Source organism: Thalassophryne amazonica, chromosome 12, assembly GCF_902500255.1.
Source record: "Thalassophryne amazonica chromosome 12, fThaAma1.1, whole genome shotgun sequence".
Lineage (NCBI taxonomy): Eukaryota > Metazoa > Chordata > Actinopteri > Batrachoidiformes > Batrachoididae > Thalassophryne > Thalassophryne amazonica.
In genome coordinates, this window is record NC_047114.1 from 51,383,158 (window position 1) to 51,410,226 (window position 27,069).

The following is a 27,069-nucleotide window of genomic DNA, read 5'->3' on the forward strand; positions in this document are numbered from 1 at the left end:
TTAATACCAATAATATAATGCAGTATAACATATAGATAGATAAATACTTTATTAAACCCGAGGGAAATTGTGTGGCGTCTGTCGCTCTCATTCATACATATAAAAGTTACACAACTTTTAAAAAATAAGTTAATGAATAAAAACAGCACAGAGACAAGTTAATAAATCAATAGTACAAAAACAGTATGTAAAGTGCAACAAGTGACAGGAGTCAAGGTACCTGACACTATGTTTAGGCATTTATAGCCCCGGTCTGATGCCCCTCTTTCTACACATTACAGCATTATTTCAAAATATATGAAATTCATTACTCACTCTACACAAAATACCCCATAATGACAATGTGATTTTTATTACTATTATTATTGGAAATTATTTACAATAAATAAATAGAAAAACCCTAAGAAATCACATGTACATAAGTATTCACAGCCTTTGCCATGAAGCTCAAAGTTGAGATCAGGTGCATCCTGTTTCCACAGATCATCCTTGAGATGTTTCTACAGCTTAACTGGAGTCCACCTGGGGCAAATTCTGTTGATTGGACATGATTTGGAAAGGCAGAGACCTGTCTACATATAAGGTCCGACAGTTGACAGTGCATGTCAGAACACGAACCAAGCATGAAGCCAAAGGAATTGTCTGTAGACCTCCGAGACAGGATTGTCTTAATGCACAAATGTGGGGAAGGGTACAGAAATATTTCTGCTGCTTTGAAGGTCCCCAGTGAGCACAGTGGCCTCCATCATCTGTAATGGAAGAAGTTCAGATCCACCAAGACTCTTCCTAAAGATGGCTGCCCGTCTAAACTGAGCGATCAGGGGAGAAGGGCCTTAGTCAGGGAGGTGACCAAGAACCTGATGGTCACTCTGTCAGAGCTCCAGCAAAACTGCCAAAAGATAGCTGCACCAAGCTTGTAGCATCATATTCAAGAAGACGTGAGGCTGTAATTGCTGCCAAAGGTGCTTATTGAGCAAAGGTGCTTATTGAGCAAAGGCTGTGAATACGTATGTACAAGTGATTTCCTAGTTTAACTAAGAAATGCAAAAATTTCATATATATATATATATATATATAAACTTTTTTCATGTTGTCATTATGGGGTGCTGTGAGTGGAATTTTGAGAGGAAAAATGAATTTACTCCATTTTGGAATAAGGCATAAAGCAAAATGTGGAAAAAGTGAAGTGCTGTGAATACTTCCTGGATGCACTGTATATGGATGGCCCTGTGATAGACTGGTGGCCTGTCGAGTATGTACCCTTCTCATGACCCATGACTGCTGGGAGAGGCCTCCTCTATATGTTGTCCATTCAGAATGGACAACATATAGTTGCCATCCTTAAAAGTGTTTTCAGTATTTTCCTTGAGCTTCTCCAAGGCCTAATAAAAGCAATCATAATAATAGATTGCTTGCAGCCTTAAAACCAATAATATAATGCAGCATACCGTATCATTGTGTTTTTCTGTCTATATATGGCCCTGTGACAGACTGGTAGCCTGTGCAGGGTGTACTCCAGCTCATCACCCATGACTGCTGGGAGAGGCTCCAGCTCCCCACGTGACCTTTAACTGGAAGAAGCAGGTGCAAAACATGAATGAATGAATGGATACCATATAGTTGCCATCCTTAAAAGCATTTTCAGTATTTCATCCTGTAGCTTCTCCAAGGCCTAATAACAGCAATAATAATAATAATAATAATAGATTCCATGACTGCTGGGAGAGGCTCCAGCTCCCCACGTGAGCATTAATCGGAGTCAGAAGGTACAAAAAAACTAAGGAATTAATGAACAAATGAATAACGTAGTTGTCTTCCTACACACTAAATTCACCAGTGTAAAACTAACACTGACAGTGTTAATTTAACACTGTCAGTGTTAAATATGATGCATATGGTCCCACTAGGGACACAGGTCATCAGTGTACATATGGTCTCACTAGTACACTGGCAGTGTTAATTTAACACTGGTGATTTTACTGTGTAACAGCGTTTTCAGTATTTTCCTGTGGTTTCTCCAAGGCATAATAATAATAATGGATTGGTTGCAGCCTTAATGCTAATCATATCATGCAGCATGACGTTTGTTGCCGTTGCACCGGTTTGTCTTTGGCTTCTTCTCCACAGCGTTAATCACCCCCCATACATGGGGAATCCCTCTCCTCACCGGTGGGTGTCGCTACAGACAGCTGTGGTACCCAAACTGTCTGCCGGTCCGTCTGACAGGGACGGGAGGATGAGAGAGAGAGAGAGACTGTGTACGCAGTGCTCCGGCCCGACCGCTCCTCTCCTTCTCCTCCCTCAGCTCCACAGCTGGCTCTCTGTCTGTTCGGATGCTGGCCGCCTTCTCGTCGCCGCCGCGCGCCACGAAAACAGTCCAGAGGCGGAATGACTGACGACCTGTGTCGCTCGGTCTGAACATCGGGAAATCCACACGTCGGAAAGGAGGGAGGAAAAACCGAGGCTCTCCGTCCTCCTCCCCCCTCGAGGGAACTGATTCCACAGTAAGCAGGCGCAATGTCATTCCTGTTTCCTCTTTCTGCTGCACCGCGCATCTGTGCCAAACGCATGAACGTGTGACAGCTGTGCTCGCGCGCGCGTGTATGTGTGTGTGTGTGTCTGACCGATGTTTTGTTTTAGCATTCAGAGGCGTGTTTGTCTTATTGTACTCTCGCGTTGGAGCCCCCCCCCCCCCCCCCCCCCCCCACACACACACACATACACATATATAAATACACACACCATCCATCCATGCATGGCTGGGGCGAGAAGGGAGGGATGGAGGGGTGATGCAAAAAAAAAAAAAAAACAACCCAAAAAACACCCTTGTATTGTTCTGAGACTGACCTAAATTTCACTGATGTTTGCCACATTAGGGTGGGTGACCGCGGCTCATCGCCACAGTCTTTGTGTTGCCTGTGTGGGTCAGGATAATTACTGGCCTTGCATGTGGATGAAGAAGCACCAGCCGGGCCTGCACGCCGTCACAGCGCTGATCACAAAAATATAGAAAATAAACACAGACCGTAGTGTTTTTCTGACCCGTTTCATAGTTCCTCCTCTTCCACTGTGGAGCAATTAATTTCATTAATAACACAACCAAAATTGTTTCCACCCTGATGAGCAACGTAATGGTCTCTCCATGGATTTTTGCTCTGTGGCCTGCTCCTTTCATTGGTAAAAACTGACAACTCATTGAAAGTCTGACACAGGCAACAAACCCACATCTTGTTTTTGTTGTTGTAGCACGTGGTTTAGATCACGTCAGTCACCAAAAAATGTGAAAAACGGAATGGAGTCACAAAGACATGATGGTTATTTTTCACTTTACTTCCTGTTAATGTATACAGCTGTGACATATGTACCTTGGCTGTCATGTCACTATAATCCTCCTGATGTTCTGGAGAAGGTCCATGAATTGCAAGCCAGTAACGTTGCCAAATCAAAGTTGTTCCAGTTCTCCTGAAACTGGCTCTGAAACCTCAAACCAACATCTGACCACAAGAGACAGCTGGTGTCAGCTGCTCCTCCCAGGTGTAAAAATGGATGTTATTTTGTGTTATTTAAATGCAAATGCAGGCTTGACTGAATATTTTTCTAACAATCCAAACTGCAATTGTACCCCTGCCCAAAAGGAATATCAAGGAAATCTGTCCATCTATTCATCCTTCCATCTGTCTGTCCAAAGATATTTTTATCCACTCAGTATTGCAAAAACTGTTAAACTGATTTTTTTTTTTTTTTTTTTGGTAGGTGTAATCTGTGCCACTAGGAGATGTGCAATGCAAAGTTTGCTTATTTATTTATTTTTTAGAATTTAGGGATTTTTTTTATACTTTAATAAAATTTAAACAGGAAAGTTCTCACTTTTAACATTGTGTGGCTGATTTTACAAAAAACTTTTCAGTTTCCATTTAGGTTCCTACAGATGTATCCCACAAGCAGATATGACATTGTCTTGCTAAGACATATTCACAATGTAATATGCTTAGCTTTCAAGGAACCACGTGCCAAATGAAGATAGATAGATAGATAGATAGATAGAAAGAAAGGGCCTTTATTGAGGGTATTGTGTCCAAGAAGGATATCTTACCAGGTTGGTGTATTGAAGTTCTTTTTTTGTACCCTAGATGTTTTCATTAGACCACTATCCATATACGGCACAAATTATGATATTCTGACTTGCTGTGTAAATGGAGGAATCAAGTTGTGGATTTTGATAAGTTGGGTTAATATTTGTTTTTATGTTGCTGTTACGTTTGAACAACTAATCAAGGTTTTCTCCTTACAGTGATATAAGTCCTTAATGAGATAAACACATTGGGCCTCATGTATCAAAGTTGCGCACTTGTGGCGTAAATTTACGGTGTAAATTTGAAGTACACCAAAGTTGCCATGACATGTATCAAGCAGTGCGCACCTGCCCATTTCCGGAGTACTCTTGACGTGACCTTGATAAATGGGGCGGATGAAAACAATCGTAATTATAATAAACACACCCATAAATATTCAGACTCCGCTTCAGACACACCCTCATTTTACGACATGGAAGCCAGGAAGACGGCAAAGAAAAAGAACTCCAGCAATCATGACGCGTGCCAATAAAGCGTCAAAAGCGGCCGTTGTATTAATTGTTTTGTAGTATAATCAAAAAAGTGTTACAGTGGTCCCTCGTTTATCGCGGGAGTTACGTTCTAAAAATAGTCCGTAATATGCGAAACCGCGACGTAGTCAGCGTTATTTTTTACAATTATTATAGATGTTTTAAAGCTGTAAAACCACTTTATACACTTTTCTCAATCAGGCATGAACATTTTCTCACTTTTCTCTCGTGTGTAAACACTCTCAAAGTTCAAACCTTAGTAAAAAAATAAGACCAAACTGTTTTCAGGCCCAAACATTTGTTTGAGAAATAAAAATAAAACGTTTTCCTATAAATAATTATGATGGCTTTTAGAACTAACAAATTTAATTTTAGCGATCAACGTTCGAGGTTGGACACATAAGAAATTATTAATAGTGACTGACCAGTATTTCACAGATCGCGCCTCTTCGTCCTGACGCCGCGCCTTTTTCCACTCACACCTGGCTGCAGGTGTCTGTTTCCGAGTGACAAACACAGTTATGAGTAGTTGTTGGCACTCTTTTTTCTTCTGGGCAAGAAGATTCTTATAAACAGACACACAGAACACTGTAAAAAAAAAAAGCATGCAAAATTGGACTAAAAACTCTGCGAAACGACAAGGCCACGAAAGGTGAACGGCGTTATAGCGAGGGACCACTGTATTCTCTTTTCACATGTAAATAATTCTTGACATGTGGATATTTGCTCGCTCAGTTAATAAGACATGCCTAATTTTTCAGATTTCTTTATTCTTAAAATGTATTTCTTTATTTATTTTATTGTGACAAACGAATGGAGATGACACAACCTGATTGCAGCACGGGCGAAGGGAATAACACTACAGTTGTAATTATCAATTTCATAGTCTAAAACGATCACACCACATAAAGTTAAGCTCAGTGCTGCTCTGGAGAAAAAGGTGAGCAGCACTTTCTTTGCGGTCAGCGCTGTGGCCACGGATCGTGCTCGATAGACCAACAATCCGCAAAAGCGGGATTTGTATTGATTATTATGTAGTATAATCAGGAAAGTGTTATTTATCTAACATATGCATTGATTTGTATAATGGCACTGTTTATCAGGTTGATCATATTCATTTTTATGTGGATTCAGTGCTGGTTCATTTTGGCGTATAATTTACACCACCTCTCGACCTGGTGTATATTTTCAGTGCAGCGTACGCCAACGACCACATTGATAAATGCCAAGTAGCGCAGCCGTTTTGGCGTACACCCCATATACGCTCAAATATCGCCGTACGCACGTTGATACATGAGGCCCATTGTGAGGACTGCAAATAAACAAACAAACCAACTGTACAAAATAATTCAAGTGACAGTTATACATTTGGGGACTCTGACTAAAAAATAGCTTTGACTGAATTTGATATTGCGACAGGTGCTAAATGTGCTACCGGTCATCTTGATCACGTGAAAGTTCTTTGTTTAATAATGAGTTAATGTTTTTTGAATATTGCACGTTATTGCTCACCACTGATGATGTTCCACCTAGTTTTAAGATTGCTGTGATAAAACATCTGTTTTAAGAAACCCAGTTTGGATTTAGGCTTGTTGGGAAATTATAGGCCTATTTCTAATCTGTCGGTTTGTTTGTTTTCCCCAAGTCTTGGAAAAAGCAAATTCATGCATATGTCTGAGCATGACATTTTAGGGCATCTGCATATTCATAGCACATCATTCCACAGAGGCTGCACCCAGTGAAGTCGTGAATGATCTGTATTTGACTGTGGATGCAGAGTCACCTTGCTGTTGTTGGATCAAAGTGCTAAAGATTTGGTCCCACAGAATAATAAAATGATGAATAATGAGCCATTTGTCAGAAATTTCAGTGATTATTCAAATAATGAGCCACGTATATGAACATTGCGCACTGAGCGTGAGTGTGAGTGATTGTGTCAGCGCACACAGCACAACTCATCTAATCAATTATAAATGAGATGTTAAATCTATCAAACATATTTTAAAGGTGCTCATAAGAAGGAATGAACATGCAACTGTTTTACCAAGCCATTACAATATAAACATTACAAATAATTACCTTTTAGGCTGTTCCAAATACCTTCTCCACCTCATGCAGTGCAGGAAAAAGAGAGAAAGTAAAGCAGCAGCTGAAACAGTCCTCTGTAATTCCGGAAGAGATTTGATGTGTTTTCAACATCCAAACTCTGACAGAAAATGATTAATCCACTACAAAATAATTATTTTATATACAACGTCCAGCGCACAAAGCAGGTGGGATTGTCACAATGAAGTGCGTGAGATGGTGGAGCCAAAATAGCATGTCCTGTCCTCGTAGCCGCCAGGTGCCCAGTTAATGGGCTTTTAACATCCTTGTCCTCACCACAAACATGCCTCTAACATCTTTGTTTGTCCTCGTAGTACCTCGTACACAAACTGCCCCATGCTGTTTTTGCTAAATTTTGAACTTGAAATTAGCACCATGCTCAGAGATGAGCCTCTTTAGCCAAATATTCTGCCTCTAAGAGCCTCTCAGAGCCACTATTCTACCATGTTTGTTGAATAACTCGACTTGTACCAAAAAAACATGCCACGTGGCTCATTATTCATCCTTCATTATTCGGTGGGACCAGGGGTTAAGATACTAAGTTGGTTGCTGCATTTTATTTATTTATTTATTTTTTGGAGAGAAATAAAAATGACTTTGCTGTTTCTGTTCAAGTACTTTCATGGCTGAGATATTCGTTGTCAGGCAAATCACAGTATCCTTTTAAATAACAGCACTATGTCTGAATTTTTCAATAGCAAAGGATTGGGTATCTCATGGTTCTTTTGTAGGCATGTTGCTTTGTGGCACCTCTTGGCCAGATTAGACAAAGATATGGGATAAATTTCATGGTCATGCAGATGTTTGTGTCAGAAATGTCTCTTGGAAAGTTGGAGGCTTGTGTGACTGCAGTGAAATCTAAGTTTATACTCATCTAGGTTTCTACTTTTGAACTGACATGATTGTTACTTGTCCTGGCAGTTATTGGAATTCATTATGATGAATTAACTCTGTCACTGGGTGGCTGTTGTGATTCATTATAGTGAAAGATTTAAAATATCTTGCTGCAGTTTTTTTTCTCACATTGTTTTCTAACTTGGAAAGGCAGTGACTGACACAACACGAACTGTTTTCGGCTCTGTCTTGTCAAATCCACCACGTACATTACAAAACAAGTTCACCAAGTAACTTTAAATACCATACAAACCAAAATAGAAGAAAACCTAAGGAGTACTGAAAGAGTAATGTGAGGTAGAATCAAGCCAAGCACAGAGCGAGTGATCAGTTCCTCTGTGTGTGTGTGTGTGTGAGACACAGAGTGAGGTCTGAGTTCAGAGACGTGTCTGTGTAGGGAGGGGCAGGCACTGTGTGTGACTGGCCAATCACAGAGCATGAAGCCAATCAGGATTTTCCTTCAGCACGAGCACAGATATTGACGAGTTTTACTCGTATCATTCTTGTGCTCATCAAAAATGCTTTATCCGGCTCAACCCTAATGTGAATCATGATATTTTTTCATGACATGTATCGAATCATGATATTTGTATTGTATCGTGGAGCTGGTGTATCGTTACACCCATAATTCCATAAGGTTAACAAGATATTGATAGGATGCAGGGATTTTTCTTATTGTTCCCCAGCATTATGAAACAATCTGCTGATGTAAATGAAAATGTTCTGTTCATTCTTTCAAGGCCAGTCTTAAAACATACCTGTTTTCTGGCATTTATAGTTAGTGCTTGGTTTTATTAAATGTTTAAAGTCGTATTGTATGTACATATGGCCTTAGTAAAGCAGATAATTCCAGAAATTGCTAAACCATTTGCATATATATTTAATAAATCATTTCAAACGGGAATTCTTCCAAATGGTACATATGAAAGCGGCAAAGGTGATACCTCTATTTAAATCTGGTAACAAACATCTTTTTACTAATTACAGGCCTGTGTCTTTATTGTCACAATTTTCTAAGATACTGGAAAAACTTTACAACATGCTTGATGATCACTGTGGGTTCAGAGCAAATAGGTCCACTGCTTTGGCTTTGTGCAATGCAATTGAAGAGATCAATAAACATGTGGACCAAAGAGAATTAGTAATAGGTTTATTTGTTGACTTAAAGGCTTTTGACACAATCATAACATATTATTTGAAAAGTTGGAACTTTATGGGATTAGAGGAGTGTCTCTGAACTGGATTAAAAGTTATTTGCAAAACCGGAAGCAGTTTGTTAAAATCAAACTGCTGTTCTACATATCTGGACGTTGTTTGTGGGGCTCTGTGCTGGGACCAAAATTATTTATTTTATATATTAATGATTTATGTAAAGTTTCCAATGTGTTTACAGCAGTTCTCTTTGCTGATGACACAAACCTGTTTTGTTCTGGAGAGAATTTGCAGAAATTATAGTTTGATTTGAGAGTTGAAATGATAAAGCTGAAGAGTTGGTTTGACAACAAATTGTCATTAAATTGGTCAAAAATTAAAATGATATTTGGAAATTATACACTGGATGTACAAATACAATTAAATATACTTGGGGTAAATATAGATTGTGTCAAGTAAAATAAGTTGTTGGGTGTGATTATTGATGATAGTTAACTGGAAAGCTCATATTCATCATATTCAAAAGAAAGTTTCTAAAACTATTGCAATATTGAATAAGGAATGTATGTTCTAGATGGTAAATCACTACATATTTTGCATTGTGCATTGATTGCACCTTATTTGACATACTGTGCTGAAGTTTGGGGTAATAACTATAAAACTACATTACAATCATTATTGATCCTTCAAAAAAGAGCATTAAGAATAATCCAGGGTTTCGGGATCATGCCAATCCGTTGTTTATTAAATCAAAGATATTAAAGCTTTGATATGATTTCATTTAAGACTTCAGTTGATGCATAAAGCAAAAAATAAACAATTACCTCTCAGAATTCAATAATATTTTACACTGAGAGAAGGAATGTATAATTTAAGGGGTATGTTTTATTTTAAAATTGGGGGGCACTAGGATGACTAGGAGGTGCTTCTGTGTCTCCATTTGTGGCCCCCAAAAATTTAATAATTTACCGGAGAAACTTAAGCAATGTCCAGATATTAACCGGTTCAAATATTTATACAGACAAATGGTATTTTCTAGATATGTATTAGATTAATATGGTTGAGTTGTTATATGTAGATGCTGTTGTACTGGAACCTTCATTTTTTTTTTTTTTTTTTTTTTTTTTTTTTGAGTTGTCTGGAGAAATATTTGGCTTTGTTTATCTGTAACTATGTGCTGCTGTGTTCAGATTGTGTTGGATATAAATGTCTATGAACAGGCATATATGCCTGTTTGATTGATTTTATACAGGAGGGTAGGTGTGGATAAGCGGTGCTTGTGCCTACGCCTTTAGGCACCATGTATTTGGTTTATTTTCTTAGATTTCTTTTCGTCTTTGACTTTTCTGTTATGAGTTTGGTCATTTGTATATGAGTGAATTTTTGTTATGCATATATATATATATATATATATATATATATATATATATATATATATATATATATATATATATATATACACACACACAATATTTTTGCTGATTTGAATGATGTGTATGAATTTGGTAGTTTGATTTTAATTCATTTTTATGTTTAAATTTTATTGTTTGTGGTTTGATGCTTATATTCAGCAGTTTGAAAATGTTAATATATTCATTTAAATATTAATTTATTATTTGAAACACAATCACAACCTCAACTCAAAGCCAAATTACTTGGAGTTAACTCTTTAAAATTGGCCCATAGATGGGCCTGTCACACTGTAAGTAGGTGTTCCAACATTTTATAAATGCTATTCTTAACAAAATGGCAATATATGAAAATTGACGAAAAACTCACCATCTCCAGGAAATAAACAGAGACCAAACACATTTTCAGATGCCACCTACATCAGTTCAACTAAAGGGGATAGCATCACATCCTCATTTCCTGATGATGTCAGATCTGAGAAGGCTTTAAATGTTCATGTATTGAAAACTAATAAACACTAATGCTGTTGTGCTTACTGTTTTTGCCCAGTATAGTTTGCAAACCAGTGTTCCAAATTACCCCACAACAATATTTAATTTACATTTTAGGTTCTTCATTTTATTTTCAGATCCAATATAAAATACCTTCCAAGCATTTTTATAATACTGAAAACAACTGAAATTCTTTATCTGTACTTAGTTTTTACAGTTGGCTATATCTCAATGTTTTGTACCTTATGTCTGGTTTATTGTATCATTTGATTTCAATAAGTGATCAAAATGTTCCTCCATATTGTGCAGATTATTACATTAGATTAGCTAGAACTTTATTGATCCCTTGGGAAGACTCCTTCAGGGAAACAGGTTCCAGCAGCACTGTATAGCTGCTGGAACCTCAGTTTCTGTTCTGGAACCTAGAAGCACACAGAGTATCAAAAGTGAAAGCAAAAACAGTTTGCAAATATAAATCTAAATACACAAATATAAATACCAGACATACTGGTTTACTGGCTACTACTGTTCCTCTCCTTTCTGTCCTCTGTCTTCCTGTTACTCCTCCTCCCTGAGTGAGGAGTACACTCTGATGGCCTGAGGGACAAAGGAGTTTTTCAGTCTGTTGGTCCTGCACTTGGGAAGGAGCCGCCCTACTCAAAGTGTCATCACCACTTCGTTTCAATTTTTACTGCAAAACACTGGCAGAAGACAAAATATGCTATGCAAGGCCTTTCAAGGTGCAAAACTTTTTTTACTTTAACAGTAGAAACAGCCATCTCGGCGTTGTTATGAAGTCCAGTCGTCCTCTAATTCAGGCTAACAAACCTCAGGGAATATGATGTAGATTATAGAGTTAAAATATTTGTTTTACCATTACCTACATTAAAAGAATCTCAAATCAAATAATCAAACAGGTTAAATTTAAATCCCAATTGATAATTTCACCCAAGATTTTAACCTGTAATTAATTGTCCACTAGCATCCTTCACTACACATTACGCAAGCGTGAAAGGGTTTTGCCGGCTGGGAGCTGATTGGGCGAGTCGAGCACCTGGCTGGAGATTCAGAGCTGTCTGTAGCAATGCTCTGTCTGTCTCCATTTAAAAAGGAGGAAATGAAAGAATATTTGTACCACGTTCGTTTTCATTAAAGTTTTCTTAGTCAAACAAAAATGTGATAAGCCAGCCTGTGTGGGCCGGAGCACAAACATTATTGTAAAAGGATATTTACCATCTGTAATGGGCATACTGTTCCATTGGAAAGCAGTGGCAATTGTGCATAGAAGATATTGCTGGTGTTTACAGACTTACTTGAAATGATCATTTGACAGATATTAGAAGCAGCACTGATGCCATCTTCCTTTGGCAAAAAAGCTACACTTTGGCCCACTTCTTCTTCTCTGCTATGACTCCTTTTTGTTTCAAATCTTCAGGGCCCGTATCTGTGAAGAAACTTAAAGCCCTCTCAAAGAGCTCCTAACTTAGCCTAAAATTTCCTGGCAATTTCTTGGAATCTTAGCCTCAGAGTGAGCCAGTAGGTGTCTGAGAGCAAGTCTGAGCAAGGAGGAGATGGAAACTCCTATCTTTGTGAGGAGGCAGGGTTGACCCCATTGCTAGGTATGCTAGGTCCTCTAAGAGCTGTGATTGGCTGTCATGGAAAGGGGAGGAGTAAAAAACAAGAAACAAATGTGCTCTGCCCTCCTAGTCATGAAGGGACAGTGAAATCAACCGATCATATAACCTGAACTGCATTAAGACGTGTAATCATGAGCATAACTAAACTGAGCAAAATTAAATGAATTGTTACACAGCATGAAAATGTTTGAACCTATGTCATTCACATGCCGAATAGCTATATATTAAAAGATTGCATGTGCACCAGCTACATATTAACATCATTCCAGCCCTCTAGATATTTAACCCTCTGAGGTCCGAGGGCATTTTTTGGACAGTTCACTTGCCTGGCATAAATGTTTTATTATTGCTGTTAACAGCTCTCCCTGCATCCCACAATCAAGTTTTATGTCTCATTTTTCAGGACAACCCGTGCTTTCAGAATATATATGCTTTTGTTGTGTTTTATAAGTCTAATAAAGGTTTACAATCAAAAATAAAGAAAAAAGTAAACCAGGAAATAATTTTCCACACACATTTATTCAAAACACACAGCAAACTATAATAAACAAATGTTTTGACACTTTATAAAGGTAATTTGAGGTCTTGTGTGAAAGACTAAACAACAAAAAGGTTCAAACAATAAACACAAATGCACATTTTGAACAATATATACAAAATGGTCTATGCATTTTTTTGTCCATTGATATGGTAAACAGTGCTTTACGCCGAGAAAGCAACAGAGGTATCCAGTAACATTCACATGCAAACTAGTGGAGCAATCCTGATAGTTACACACTCTTTGTTTGAGCACGTGAGATTGTCATCAGAGGCTCTCCGTCTGCTCCGTGTGCTTTCACTGATTGCTGTGCGTAATGGCGCAGGGCACACTGGATGTACTCATTGGAGCACCCAGGGGGCTATTCAAATGGGCCAACTAGTAACATATCACTCCTGAAAACGATCTTTGGCTTTTCACATGAGGTAAATATGCCCTACAATTGGATTTTGGAAAATCACATGACGGTGAACCAATTCCGATTGGACACTCACATTGTGCACATCACACAGCTTCTATGAGGAATACAAAGATGGCCGATGGCTGGCTCGAAGGTCCGCGGAGTTAACTTTTCAGCCAAAAAAAAAGTAAGTTTCTATCTCATATCATTAAAAAGTTATTTATAATTTAGTAAAGGTTGGTCTTAGCCATCTTATACGACGGCGTCGGCCCCAGAGGGTTAAGCAGCATGGTTGAGACTGCCACACTGTTTTTGCAACACATTTAACTGATCAACGAACTAATTTTCCCAAATGTTTCTGCTGCATTCCAGTAAGTCTGCAGAGTACATTCACTTGCTACCCCGGGGTATAATAGAGTACCCCCCTCCCCCTCCGTTTCACTATGTAATTGCTAAAGATCCATGATAGAGTCCCCCTTTTTCCAAGGCAGATTTTTGGAAAAAGAACTTTGTGAAGACCAAAGCTTTTGTTTTTGATAAAGAAAATACATTTATTTGAAAATAATGCAAATAAAAGCATATTGTTTTGGTCAGCACTTAATTTCTTTTTTTGAAGTATACGAGGTCTGTCCGTAAAGTATAGGTCCTTTTTATTTTTTTCAAAAACTATATGGATTTCATTCATATGTTTTTACGTCAGACATGCTTGAACCCTCTTGCGCATGCGTGAGTTTTTCCACGCCTGTCGGTGACGTCATTCGCCTGTGAGCACTCCTTGTGGGAGGAGTCGTCCAGCCCCTCGTCAGAATTCCTTTGTCTGAGAAGTTGCTGAGAGACTGGCGCTTTGTTTGATCAAAATTTTTTCTAAACCTGTGAGACACATCGAAGTGGACATGGTTCGAAAAATTAAGCTGGTCTTCAGTGAAAATTTTAACAGCTGATGAGAGATTTTGAGGTGATTCTGTCGCTTTAAGGACTTTACACGGTGCAAGACGTCGCGCAGCGCTCCCAGGCGGCGTCATCAGCCTGTTTCAAGCTTAAAACCTCCACATTTCAGGCTCTGTTGATCCAGGACGTCGTGAGAGAACAGAGAAGTTTCAGAAGAAGTCGGTTTCAGCATTTTATCCGGATATTCCACTGTTAAAGGAGATTTTTTTAATGAAAGACGTGCGGGCGGATTGCAGCGTCGGCTCGCAGCCGCCGCGACGCTCCGCCACAGGAAAAACACCTCTGTTGGAAGCCTTGAGGACAAGTTGGAACATCTCCAGCTGATAAACAATTTCTCATATACTCACTCCACTGAAAGCCATCAAAAGCCAACTGGATTTTAACAAATGGTTATCAACACGGAGGTGTTTTTCCTGTGCCGCCGCGCCGCGTCGGCTGCGTCCCGACGCACGGACCCGTCCGCACGTCTTTCATTAAAAAAAATCTCCTTTAACAGTGGAATATCTGGATAAAATGCTGAAACAGACTTCTTCTGAAACTTCTCTGTTCTCTCACGACGTCCTGGATCAATAGAGCCTGAAATGTGGAGGTTTTAAGCTTGAAACAGGCTGATGACGGCGCCTGAGAGCGCTGCACGACGTCTCGCACCGTGAAAAGTCCTTAAAGCGACAGAATCACCTCAAAATCGCTCATCAGCTGTTAAAATTTTCACTGAAAACCAGCTTAATTTTTCGAACCATGTCCACTTCGATGTGTCTCACAGGTTTAGAAAAAATTTTGATCAAACAAAGCGCCAGTCTCTCAGCAACTTCTCAGACAAAGGAATTCCGACGAGGGGCTGGACGACTCCTCCCACAAGGAGTGCTCACAGGCGAATGACGTCACCGACAGGCGTGGAAAAACTCACGCATGCGCACGAGGGTGCAAGCATGTCTGACGTAAAAACATATGAATGAAATCCATATAGTTTTTGAAAAAAATAAAAAGGACCTATACTTTACGGACAGCCCTCGTATAATAACATACTTGCCTGTCAATCCCTCTAGAAAGAAAGGCCAATGGTGAGCTTTTCTGACTTAGTATTTTAAAGGTCTTTTTTGAGCTTACCATCTTCTAACATTATATTGTCATGCCATGTTTCTTTGCTGTTTGAGAGTTGTTTGATAACTCTGCTGCATTTGTCACTATAAGCTGAAAATTTGCTTCTTAGCTCCTCAGTGGTGCAGATAATCACTGACATGGCACTGTAGAGTACCTCATCCCAGGAATTTCATTGAAAAAAAGTGAGGCATGTAACAGAATTTTTCTAAGACAACAACAAAGTGCATGGTATAGTGACCATCAGAAGTAGCTGTGATAGAAACACAACTCTCACCAGAGTCTGTCTGACTGTTCCCAAAGAAATTTGTAGCAGGAGGTCACTTCAGTCCTTGAGGGCAAATCTGTTTCACACGGGTTTGCTACCACCTACAATTATGAATGTACTGACTTGAAAGTTTAGACCTTGAATATGAAATGGAACCAGTTTTTCATATGTATATCCAAGAAGAAAACATCATCTTTTATTGGAACAATGCAGTACTTACAGCGGGAAAATTTCTACATGTGAACAACTTTGGGAATGTTTAATATAAAATCTCAATTATAGATAACTGCAAATGGCACATAAAAAACCTCATCTGACTCATATGACACCTTTAAACTCATTTGGACCAAATCATGGTTATATTATGACTACAATTAATAATACATGTGAAGTAAGTACATCTGTGTTTTCTTAAAGAAGAGGTAAAGTATTCAATACAAAAATACTTCACAGATAGCTTCAATCTTGTACGTGAAGATCTGCATATAGAAATTTATTGCAACTTTCAATATTTTTATAAACTTTCAGTGCAAACTCACTTGTAACTGGAAAAAGGTGGTTAATGCATTTTATTATCTGTTCTCAAATTAATAGTTTTATTTAAGTACTTTTTTTTACTAACATATCTGTCTACCCTGTTGTTGCCTTACAACTGTGGCTATCAAATGCTTTTATCTTAAATCATACCTCAGTTTGGAAGTAAATGTCAAGAAGCCTAACCCTTAGACAGATGTCTGTAAAAATTAATGCTCTAAAATGACTGATGCAGACATTTGCTATAAGACCATAAAATTTAGCAGGTCTTTTTAAGGAGCACTGTGGGTAATATAAATCCAATCTGATTAAAAATAAAAATAGAAATAACAAATTTTCTTTAACCACAATAAGCGTCACTCAGAGTGAAACACTTATGTTTTACATTTTTTACATCTGCTGATTCATGCAAATTAATTTTGTGATTTAGTGATATAATAAAGTGGAAGTGAGGTGGCCAAGCGGTTAGTGCATTTGTTGTCAGAGCAGAAGGTTCCCAGTTGAATCAATCAATCAACATTTATTTATAAAGCACTTTACAGCACCGACTGGTGTCCAAAGTGCTTAACATTAAAAACACAAATTCACAAAAATAAAACACACATAGAAAAAATTTTTAAAACAATACATAAAAAAGAACATAAAAATAACCAGAACATGTCACCTAACCACTAAGTGTTAAAAGCCAGTTTAAATAAGTCTTTAACTTAGATTTAAAAAGTGCTAGGTCAGGAATAGTACAACCCCTGGCAAAAATTATGGAATCACCGGCCTCGGACACAAAACTAAAGTCATTTCAAATGGCAACTTTCTGGCTTTAAGAAACACTATAAGAAATCAAGAAAAAAAGATTGTGGCAGTCAGTATCGGTTACTTTTTTTAGACCAAGCAGAGGAAAAAAAATATGGAATCACTCAATTCTGAGGAAAAAATTATGGAATCACCCTGTAAATTTTCATCCCCAAAACTAACACCTGCATCATATCAGATCTGCTCGTTAGTCTGCATCTAAAAAGGAGTGATCACACCTTGGAGAGCTGTTGCACCAAGTGGACTGACATGAATCATGGCTCCAACACGAGAGATGTCAATTGAAACAAAGGAGAGGATTATCAAACTCTTAAAAGAAGGTAAATCATCACGCAATGTTGCAAAAGATGTTGGTTGTTCACAGTCAGCTGTGTCTAAACTCTGGACCAAATACAAACAACATGGGAAGGTTGTTAAAGGCAAACATACTGGTAGACCAAGGAAGACATCAAAGCGTCAAGACAGAAAACTTAAAGCAATATGTCTCAAAAATCAAAAAATGCACAACAAAACAACTGAGGAACGAATGGGAGGAAACTGGAGTCAACGTCTGTGACCGAACTGTAAGAAACCGCCTAAAGGAAATGGGATTTACATACAGAAAAGCTAAACAAAAGCCATTATTAACACCTAAACAGAAAAAAAAACCAAGGTTACAATGGGCTAAGGAAAAGCAATCGTGGACTGTGGATGACTGGATGAAAGTCGATGAATCTCGAATCTGCATTGGGCACGGTGATGATGCTGGAACTTTTGTTTGGTGCCGTTCCAATGAGATTTATAAAGATGACTGCCTGAAGAGAACATGTAAATTTCCACAGTCATTGATGATATGGGGCTGCATGTCAGGTAAAGGCACTGGGGAGATGGCTGTCATTACATCATCAATAAATGCACAAGTTTACGTTGATATTTTGGACAATTGAAAGGATGTTTGGGGATGATGAAATCATTTTTCAAGATGATAATGCATCTTGCCATAGAGCAAAAACTGTGAAAACATTCCTTGCAAAAAGACACATAGGGTCAGTGTCATGGCATAGGGTCAATGTCAACAAGCAGATCTGATTTGATGCAGGTGTTAGTTTGGGGGATGAAAATTTACAGGGTGATTCCATAATTTTTTCCTCAGAATTGAGTGATTCCATATTTTTTTCCTCTGCTTGGTCTAAAAAAGTAACCGTTACTGACTGCCACAGTCTTTTTTTCTTGATTTTAGTGTTTCTTAAAGCCAGAAAGTTGCCATTTGAAATGACTTTAGTTTTGTGTCATGTCTGTGATCTGCTTTTTTTCTACAAAATTAAACTGAATGAACATCATCCGAGGCCGGTGATTCCATAATTTTTGCCAGGGGTTGTACGTAACTCAAGAGGTAGCTCATTCCACAGTCTGGGGCCAGCTACCACAAAAGCATGATCACCCCAGCGTTTATATCTTGACCTTGGAACATCTAAGTAAAGCTGGCCAGACGCCCATAATGTCCTACTGTAGGTGCGCAAAGTTAAAATTTCAGACAAGTAGGGAGGTGCAAGGCCATAAATGGCTTTAAACATTAAAATTTTAAAATCAATTCTAAAACGAACTGGAAGCCAGTGGAGTGAGTAAAGGACGGGCGTAATATGCTCACGTCTAAAAGTGTTTGTTAAAAGATGAGCAGCAGCATTCTGCACCAACTGGAGACGTGCAAGAGACGACTGATTAATGCCCGAATAAAGTGCATTACAATAATCAAGTCTGGAGCTGATGAAAGCATGAATGGCTGTCTCAAGATCACGTCTACTGAGAGTGCATTATTTTAGCCAAAAGGCGAAGTTGGAAAAAACTAGCTTTGACAACAGAGTTTATCTGTTGATCAAACCTCAAACAGCTGTCAAATATCACTCCCAAATTCTTGACAGCTGGTTTTACATAGTTAGCCAAAGCACCAAAATTTGGTGTTACCACATTTGGTATGCCAGAGCGCTCAAACACCATGATCTCAGTTTTACCATCATTCAGATAAAGGAAGTTTTGGGACAGCCACTGCTTTACATCACGAATACAATTAAATAATGATGACAAAGCATCACTCCCATTAGTCCTCACAGGCAGATAGATTTGCAGATCATCTGCATAACAATGAAAGGACAGGTTGTGCTGGGTTATAATTGACCCCAATGGCAGAATGTACAAAGAAAATAGAATCGGCCCAAGGACAGAACCCTGTGGCACTCCACAAGACAGATGAGCAGTTGATGAGGTGAGGTCCCCAATCATGACGGAAAAGCTCCTTTCAGCCAAATATGATCTAAACCACTTAAGTGCAGTACCCTGAATGCCAATAAAATGTTCTAACCGGGAGAGAAGTACTGTGTGATCCATAGTATCAAAGGCTGCTGTGAGGTCCAACAGAACCAGCACAGCGGGATTCCCTGCATCCACCGACAGAGTAATATCATTATGAACTTTTAAAAGTGCTGACTCAGTGCATACTCTCCCTGCCCATGCTCCATGTAATTTCAAAGGCCATCAGGCATAGCACTTGTGCCAAATCAACAAGCAGATCCATATTGGCTCTTCTGTGGCAAAGTGGAAAAAGGGAGAAGCTGAAAGAACTTAGTAGTGATGCAATAAAATATAATTGTGTGGTCTTGAAACTGAATCATTTCTGTTCAAAATGTAACTGCTATATTCTTGACCTATATATGTATATGTGTATATATGTGTATGTGTGTGTATGAACACATGGTAGCCCCAGTGTGTTTAAGATAAAGAATTATGACCTGAGTTTGACCTGTCCCCGCGACCTGATCCCAGATAAGTGAGTTTGACTTGTCTATATTACCCAAGGTCAGATGTCACGTGATCAATACAGAGATAACGTGTGACTTCATGTTGGTGTTTAGAAGAAAGAAGAATTAAAGCATTTATTGTCACTGTATACAAGATACAACAAAATTTCACATGTACCTCTATTGATACTACAAAAACTCCAACACATAGAACACAAAACTACTCCTAATCAACCACAAACCATATCACATACAAATCACAAACCAGGGGCATGGAAAAGGTAAAAAGTAACAAAAGTACTCAATAAAAATATAGAATAAAATATCACTATCACACAGTCCACAATATTGCACAGAATAGAACACAAAGTGGAATGAAATTCACCCTGTTGAGGTTTCAAATCTCACAAAACTTCAGAGAGTTCGCCATTCTGCGAGATGTCATTAACACTGAGAACTGCATTGAGACGCTCTGATCAGGCTGCACTTTAACCGCTGCACATGGACAACAGCATTAATGTTGTAGCATAAAACATTTTGTATATTGTGTCTAAAACGCTCGTGAATATATTATCTGGGTTTTTACATGTTATTGTGTTTGTTGTGACAGACTGGTGTCCTGTCCAGGGTGTACCCTGCCTCGTGCCCTATGAATGCTGGGATAGGCTCAAGCCCCTCGCAACCCTTAATTGGACTAAGCGGTTGAACAAGTGTGTGTGTGTATTGTGGTGTTTGTTTTATGTAAATATGTGAGAAGCTCAGGTTGTTTCTCCGTTATTTTCAATGGGAATCACTGTGAGCTGCGATCGCTCCCTGTTCATGTCCTTCTGAAGTAAAGTGAAGTTTGCTTTTTAACGTCCTGCTTATTGTCCTTTACAACACTGTTTGTCCTCTTTGTTCCAGAGGAATATATAAATAAAATGTCTGAAATTTGGTTTGCGTTTATGAAATTCCATGCAGGTTAAACGTAGCAGACACAGATTATTTGGAATATTTGTTTCAGCACGTTTTCAGGGTCTCATGCAGGAGTCTCTTATTAACGTGATGAAAAGCATAAAAAATTACATTTTGGTAGTATGTTTATTTGCAATTGTTGCCATGTGGATTCTCAATGTTGTTTAGACTGCAGTGACTCTCTGGAATGCAAGGGATTATGGGATATCTCAATAGTATGAATGCAAACTATTATTTACATTCAGCTGGTCCTGCATGATCATATTGAATATTGTACATAGAGGTCCAGTTTCTACAGCACTGAGTGCTATGCTTGCTTTGGGGAAGAAACGGTTTCTTAATCTATTTGTATGTGTTTTTAATTGTCTTGATCTGTTTGCAGTTCAAACAGTGAGTGCCCAGGATGAGTTGGATGTTGTAGAATGTTGTGGGCTCTTCTGGAGACATGTGGAGAGCTGTGGTTATGCTGTCTCCTGTTGCCCTATTTGCTCTGTAGGCAAACTGGAGTGTGGAAAACTCATCTGAGAGACTTGAAATGATGTATGTTCAGACCAATTCTTCAAAGTACTTCCTGATGACCAGTGAAAGTGTCACTGGACAGTAGTTGTTCAGACTACTAATGGCAGTGGTGGGACAAAGTCACCATCAAGTCACTCAAGTCATAAATCTGCAAGTCTCAAGTCATAATGTCCACCAATTGTTTGCAAGCTGACTTGAAACTTGACTTGAGACTTGACTTGATACTTGCAGATTGATGACTTGAGAATGACTTGACAGCGACTTCGTCCCACCTCTGGCTAATGGTGGACTTCTTTGGGAGAAGTACGATCATAGAGGACTTCAGGCAGGATGGGACTCTGTACTGGGGCAGAGACCAGTTGAAGACCTTGGTAAAGACTCCAGCCTGTTGGTCTGCTGAGTCCCTAAGCACCTATCTGGAGATGCCATCAGGTCCTGCAGCTTTCCTTGGGTTCACAGTCATCTGTGTGCACGTCACCTCATGCTCCTTCACCATGATGATGCAGCTGCTATGGTCTGGTGAATAAACCATGACTGATTCTGGTAACCTAACCTTAAAGCAGGCAAAGAAGCAGTTCAGCTCCTCTGCCAGTGAGGTGTCACCCTCAGCAGCTGAAAGGTTGCTGGATTTGTAGTTGGTAATATGTTTGACCCCTTGACACACCTGCCTTGTGTCATTGCTGTTGAAGCTGTCCTTGATCCTCCTTCTATGAGCAGCCTTGGCCTCTCTGATGCCTCTCTTCTTGGCTCTGGCAGCACTGTATAGTGCCACATCTCCAGACCTGAACATGGTGTTCCTCTCTCCGAGTAACCACTACTCTTCTCTGATTATCCAAGGCTATTTGTCAGGATACATCCAAAGGCTCTTTTCACAGTGAGAGTGTCCATGCAGTGCATCATGTAGCCCAGGACAGTTGCTGTGTAGTGCTCTAAGTCTTGATGTTCAAAAACATCCCGGTTTGTTGCCTCAAAGCAGTCCTGCTGCCAATGAAGGGCATGTTCAAGCCATGTTCTCACATTCCTGGATGTGGGAAGAGCACTCTTCCTGAGAGAGGTGTATGCTGGGATTAGGAGCAGGGACATATGGCCCGATTGGCCAGGTGTGGTAGTAATTTAGCCCTGAAGTCCTGCTTGATGTTAGAGTAGACCTTGCCATCAAAAGTTAAAAATTTTCAACTGTTGTTGCTTACTAGAGGGACAAGGACAAACTGGATGTTGTTTTATCTGTAACAAGGAGGACAAACGGACAGCGAGAGATTTAAGTACAGATAGTTGCCTTGTTGTAAACAGGTAAACATGAATTTGTGTTTATATTTCAGAAAGGAATGAATATATAATCTCACAAAAAGTTAACTTTATATACTGCCATCAGATCCAGTGTTTTCACTTTTAATATAATGCGGTGCAAAGTGCTAAAACACTGTTGTGTCATTCAATGAAGTAAACTATCGTTTGCATCATCATTGAAAAATCACAGCGCTTTACATCATCACCTGTAGTTTGCAGCTGCAGACAAGATAAATTATGCCATAACGACCCCTGTGACGTTTTTCTGACGCTGAAGTGAACAACTGTGGATATGTGCGATTGTGTGTGTGGCAAGATGGTGCAGCAGAGAAAGTAGGCTGTTTGCGTTACTGAGCACCACCACAGTGGAGAAGACACTGTGGGCGCACAGACATAGTGTGGAAGTTTGATGTCATGATCCCAACATTTGTGTTCAGACCTCGGCGAATCCTGTACAAATCCAACTCAAATTTGATAGAAAACAATCTGTCTTAAATCTGATTTGTATGGAAGCCGACAATCAATCAATCAATCAATTTTTTTTATATAGCGCCAAATCACAACAAACAGTTGCCCCAAGGCGCTTTATATTGTAAGGCAAGGCCATACAATAATTATGTAAAACCCAACGGTCAAAACGACCCCCTGTGAGCAAGCACTTGGCTACAGTGGGAAGGAAAAACTCCCTTTTAACAGGAAGAAACCTCCAGCAGAACCAGGCTCAGGGAGGGGCAGTCTTCTGCTGGGACTAGTTGGGGCTGAGGGAGAGAACCAGGAAAAAGACATGCTGTGGAGGGGAGCAGAGATCGATCACTAATGATTAAATGCAGAGTGGTGCATACAGAGCAAAAAGAGAAAGAAACAGTGCATCATGGGAACCCCCCAGCAGTCTACGTCTATAGCAGCATAACTAAGGGATGGTTCAGGGTCACCTGATCCAGCCCTAACTATAAGCTTTAGCAAAAAGGAAAGTTTTAAGCCTAATCTTAAAAGTAGAGAGGGTGTCTGTCTCCCTGATCTGAATTGGGAGCTGGTTCCACAGGAGAGGAGCCTGAAAGCTGAAGGCTCTGCCTCCCATTCTACTCTTACAAACCCTAGGAACTACAAGTAAGCCTGCAGTCTGAGAGCGAAGCGCTCTATTGGGGTGATATGGTACTACGAGGTCCCTAAGATAAGATGGGACCTGATTATTCAAAACCTTATAAGTAAGAAGAAGAATTTTAAATTCTATTCTAGAATTAACAGGAAGCCAATGAAGAGAGGCCAATATGGGTGAGATATGCTCTCTCCTTCTAGTCCCCGTCAGTACTCTAGCTGCAGCATTTTGAATTAACTGAAGGCTTTTTAGGGAACTTTTAGGACAACCTGATAATAATGAATTACAATAGTCCAGCCTAGAGGAAATAAATGCATGAATTAGTTTTTCAGCATCACTCTGAGACAAGACCTTTCTGATTTTAGAGATATTGCGTAAATGCAAAAAAGCAGTCCTACATATTTGTTTAATATGCGCTTTGAATGACATATCCTGATCAAAAATGACTCCAAGATTTCTCACAGTATTACTAGAGGTCAGGGTAATGCCATCCACAGTAAGGATCTGGTTAGACACCATGTTTCTAAGATTTGTGGGGCCAAGTACAATAACTTCAGTTTTATCTGAGTTTAAAAGCAGGAAATTAGAGGTCATCCATGTCTTTATGTCTGTAAGACAATCCTGCAGTTTAGCTAACTGGTGTGTGTCCTCTGGCTTCATGGATAGATAAAGCTGGGTATCATCTGCGTAACAATGAAAATTTAAGCAATACCGTCTAATAATACTGCCTAAGGGAAGCATGTATAAAGTGAATAAAATTGGTCCTAGCACAGAACCTTGTGGAACTCCATAATTAACTTTAGTCTGGTGAAGAAGATTCCCCATTTACATGAACAAATTGTAATCTATTAGACAAATATGATTCAAACCACCGCAGCGCAGTGCCTTTAATACCTATGGCATGCTCTAATCTCTGTAATAAAATTTTATGGTCAACAGTATCAAAAGCAGCACTGAGGTCTAACAGAACAAGCACAGAGATGAGTCCACTGTCCGAGGCCATAAGAAGATCATTTGTAACCTTCACTAATGCTGTTTCTGTACTATGATGAATTCTAAAACCTGACTGAAACTCTTCAAATAGACCATTCCTCTGCAGATGATCAGTTAGCTGTTTTACAACTACCCTTTCAAGAATTTTTGAGAGAAAAGGAAGGTTGGAGATTGGCCTATAATTAGCTAAGATAGCTGGGTCAAGTGATGGCTTTTTAAGTAATGGTTTAATTACTGCCACCTTAAAAGCCTGTGGTACATAGCCAACTAACAAAGATAGATTGATCATATTTAAGATCGAAGCATTAAATAATGGTAGGGCTTCCTTGAGCAGCCTGGTAGGAATGGGGTCTAATAAACATGTTGATGGTTTGGATGAAGTAACTAATGAAAATAACTCAGACAGAACAATCGGAGAGAAAGAGTCTAACCAAATACCGGCATCACTGAAAGCAGCCAAAGATAACGATACGTCTTTGGGATGGTTATGAGTAATTTTTTCTCTAATAGTTAAAATTTTGTTAGCAAAGAAAGTCATGAAGTCATTACTAGTTAAAGTTAATGGAATACTCAGTTCAATAGAGCTCTGACTCTTTGTCAGCCTGGCTACAGTGCTGAAAAGAAACCTGGGGTTGTTCTTATTTTCTTCAATTAGTGATGAGTAGAAAGATGTCCTAGCTTTACGGAGGGCTTTTTTTATAGAGCAACAGGCTCTTTTTCCAGGCTAAGTGAAGATCTTCTAAATTAGTGAGACGCCATTTCCTCTCCAACTTACGGGTTATCTGCTTTAAGCTACGAGTTTGTGAGTTATACCACGGAGTCAGGCACTTCTGATTTAAAGCTCTCTTTTTTAGAGGAGCTACAGCATCCAAAGTTGTCTTCAATGAGGATGTAAAACTATTGACGAGATACTCTATCTCACTTACAGAGTTTAGGTAGCTACTCTGCACTGTGTTGGTATATGGCATTAGAGAACATAAAGAAGGAATCATATCCTTAAACCTAGTTACAGCGCTTTCTGAAAGACTTCTAGTGTAATGAAACTTATTCCCCACTGCTGGGTAGTCCATCAGAGTAAATGTTATTAAGAAATGATCAGACAGAAGGGAGTTTTCAGGGAATACTGTTAAGTCTTCTATTTCCATACCATAAGTCAGAACAAGATCTAAGATATGATTAAAGTGGTGGGTGGACTCATTTACTTTTTGAGCAAAGCCAATAGAGTCTAATAATAGATTAAATACAGTGTTGAGGCTGTCATTCTCAGCATCTGTGTGGATGTTAAAATCACCCACTATAATTAGCCACAGAGGCCCTTTTTGTAATACTTTTTTAATTCACCCTGTTATCCCGAGATAACGACATAATTAATTCAGGATCTCGAGAAAACAACACAACTAATTCGAGATCTCGAGAAAACAAAGCCTTTGTTTCGAGCTCTTGAGAAAACACAACAATTATGCCGTGATCTCGAGAAAACAAAACAATTATTTCATGATCTCGAGTAAACAGCCGACAAATGGGTCATTCAGGTAGGCTACGCCAAGAGGCTTGTATGATGACTTCGGGGCTATATCTCATTCTGTATAGATGCAACGCTGGTCTTTAGAATGTCTGGAATAATCGATCACCTAATAAGGCAATATTTTGATCAGGGGTTGACACAGGCAGAGATTGCATTAAGTCTTTTAATAAGGGATAATTTCAAAATTAGTCCGTGACACCTCCGCAGAAGAGCTCTGCTAGAAATCTCAGTGGTTTTCTCGATCATGAAATAACTGTTTTGTTTTTTCGAGATCACGGAATAATTATCTGTTTTCTCGAGATCACGGAATAAAAGTGTTGTTTTCTCGAGATCGCTAATTAATTATGTTATCTCGATCACGGAATAAGTGTTTTCTCGAGATCTCTAATTAATTATGTCATTATCTCGGGATAACAAGGTGAATTAAAAAAGATTATATGAAGTCCTCTGTCGGCTTCCGTAAATTTGCACCTTTCAGATTCAGAAAAAAACCTACATATCGAATCCTGTTCAAGCCCATTTACTAGCCCCAGTCTGAAAGGGTCTTTTTTAAGTACACCAGCTGTTGTTGACATAATCGTACCATTCAAAATCCAAACATAAAAAAAGAAAATCAATTGTCTTTGTCCTTGGCTGATTCTGAATACCAGGCATGAGCTATGCCACTGTGTGTGGGTGTAGCTAATTAATGAACTTGTCACAAAGACAGACTTTCTCATGTTGTGGTTATTTATACATTTGCCCATTTAGTGTCACCTTGTTTACCTTTTTTCACATGAAAATATTGCACATCTTGTGCACCGAGTTTGAGTTATCTGTCTGAATAAATAATTTTGCTAGCAATTTGTCATTGGAGCACTTTGTTATTTATTGTTTCCACAGGAAACAGGTTACTTTGTCTTGAGTTCTGATTCATATTTTTTGTCTTCCTCTGAGTCATATAAAGCTGAGCAGACATTCTACGATATTTTCAATCATTGTGCTCGACTCCGGCTCAAACTGTATGACGTTCCATCTTTTTCAGAGTAAATTCTT

General features: G+C 39.0%; 1 protein-coding gene across 8 annotated transcripts in view; it reads left to right on the plus strand.

Moving 5' to 3' along the window:
* The first annotated feature begins 2,264 nt into the window (after positions 1–2,264).
* ctnnd2b (catenin (cadherin-associated protein), delta 2b) overlaps positions 2,265–27,069 on the plus strand; it is a 638,149-nt gene continuing 613,344 nt past the window's right edge. For all 8 annotated transcript variants that reach the window (XM_034183535.1, XM_034183537.1, XM_034183540.1 and 5 more), the window contains exon 1: positions 2,265–2,504. The gene's annotated coding sequence lies outside the window, so the exon portion shown is untranslated. The remainder of the gene's footprint in view (positions 2,505–27,069) is intronic.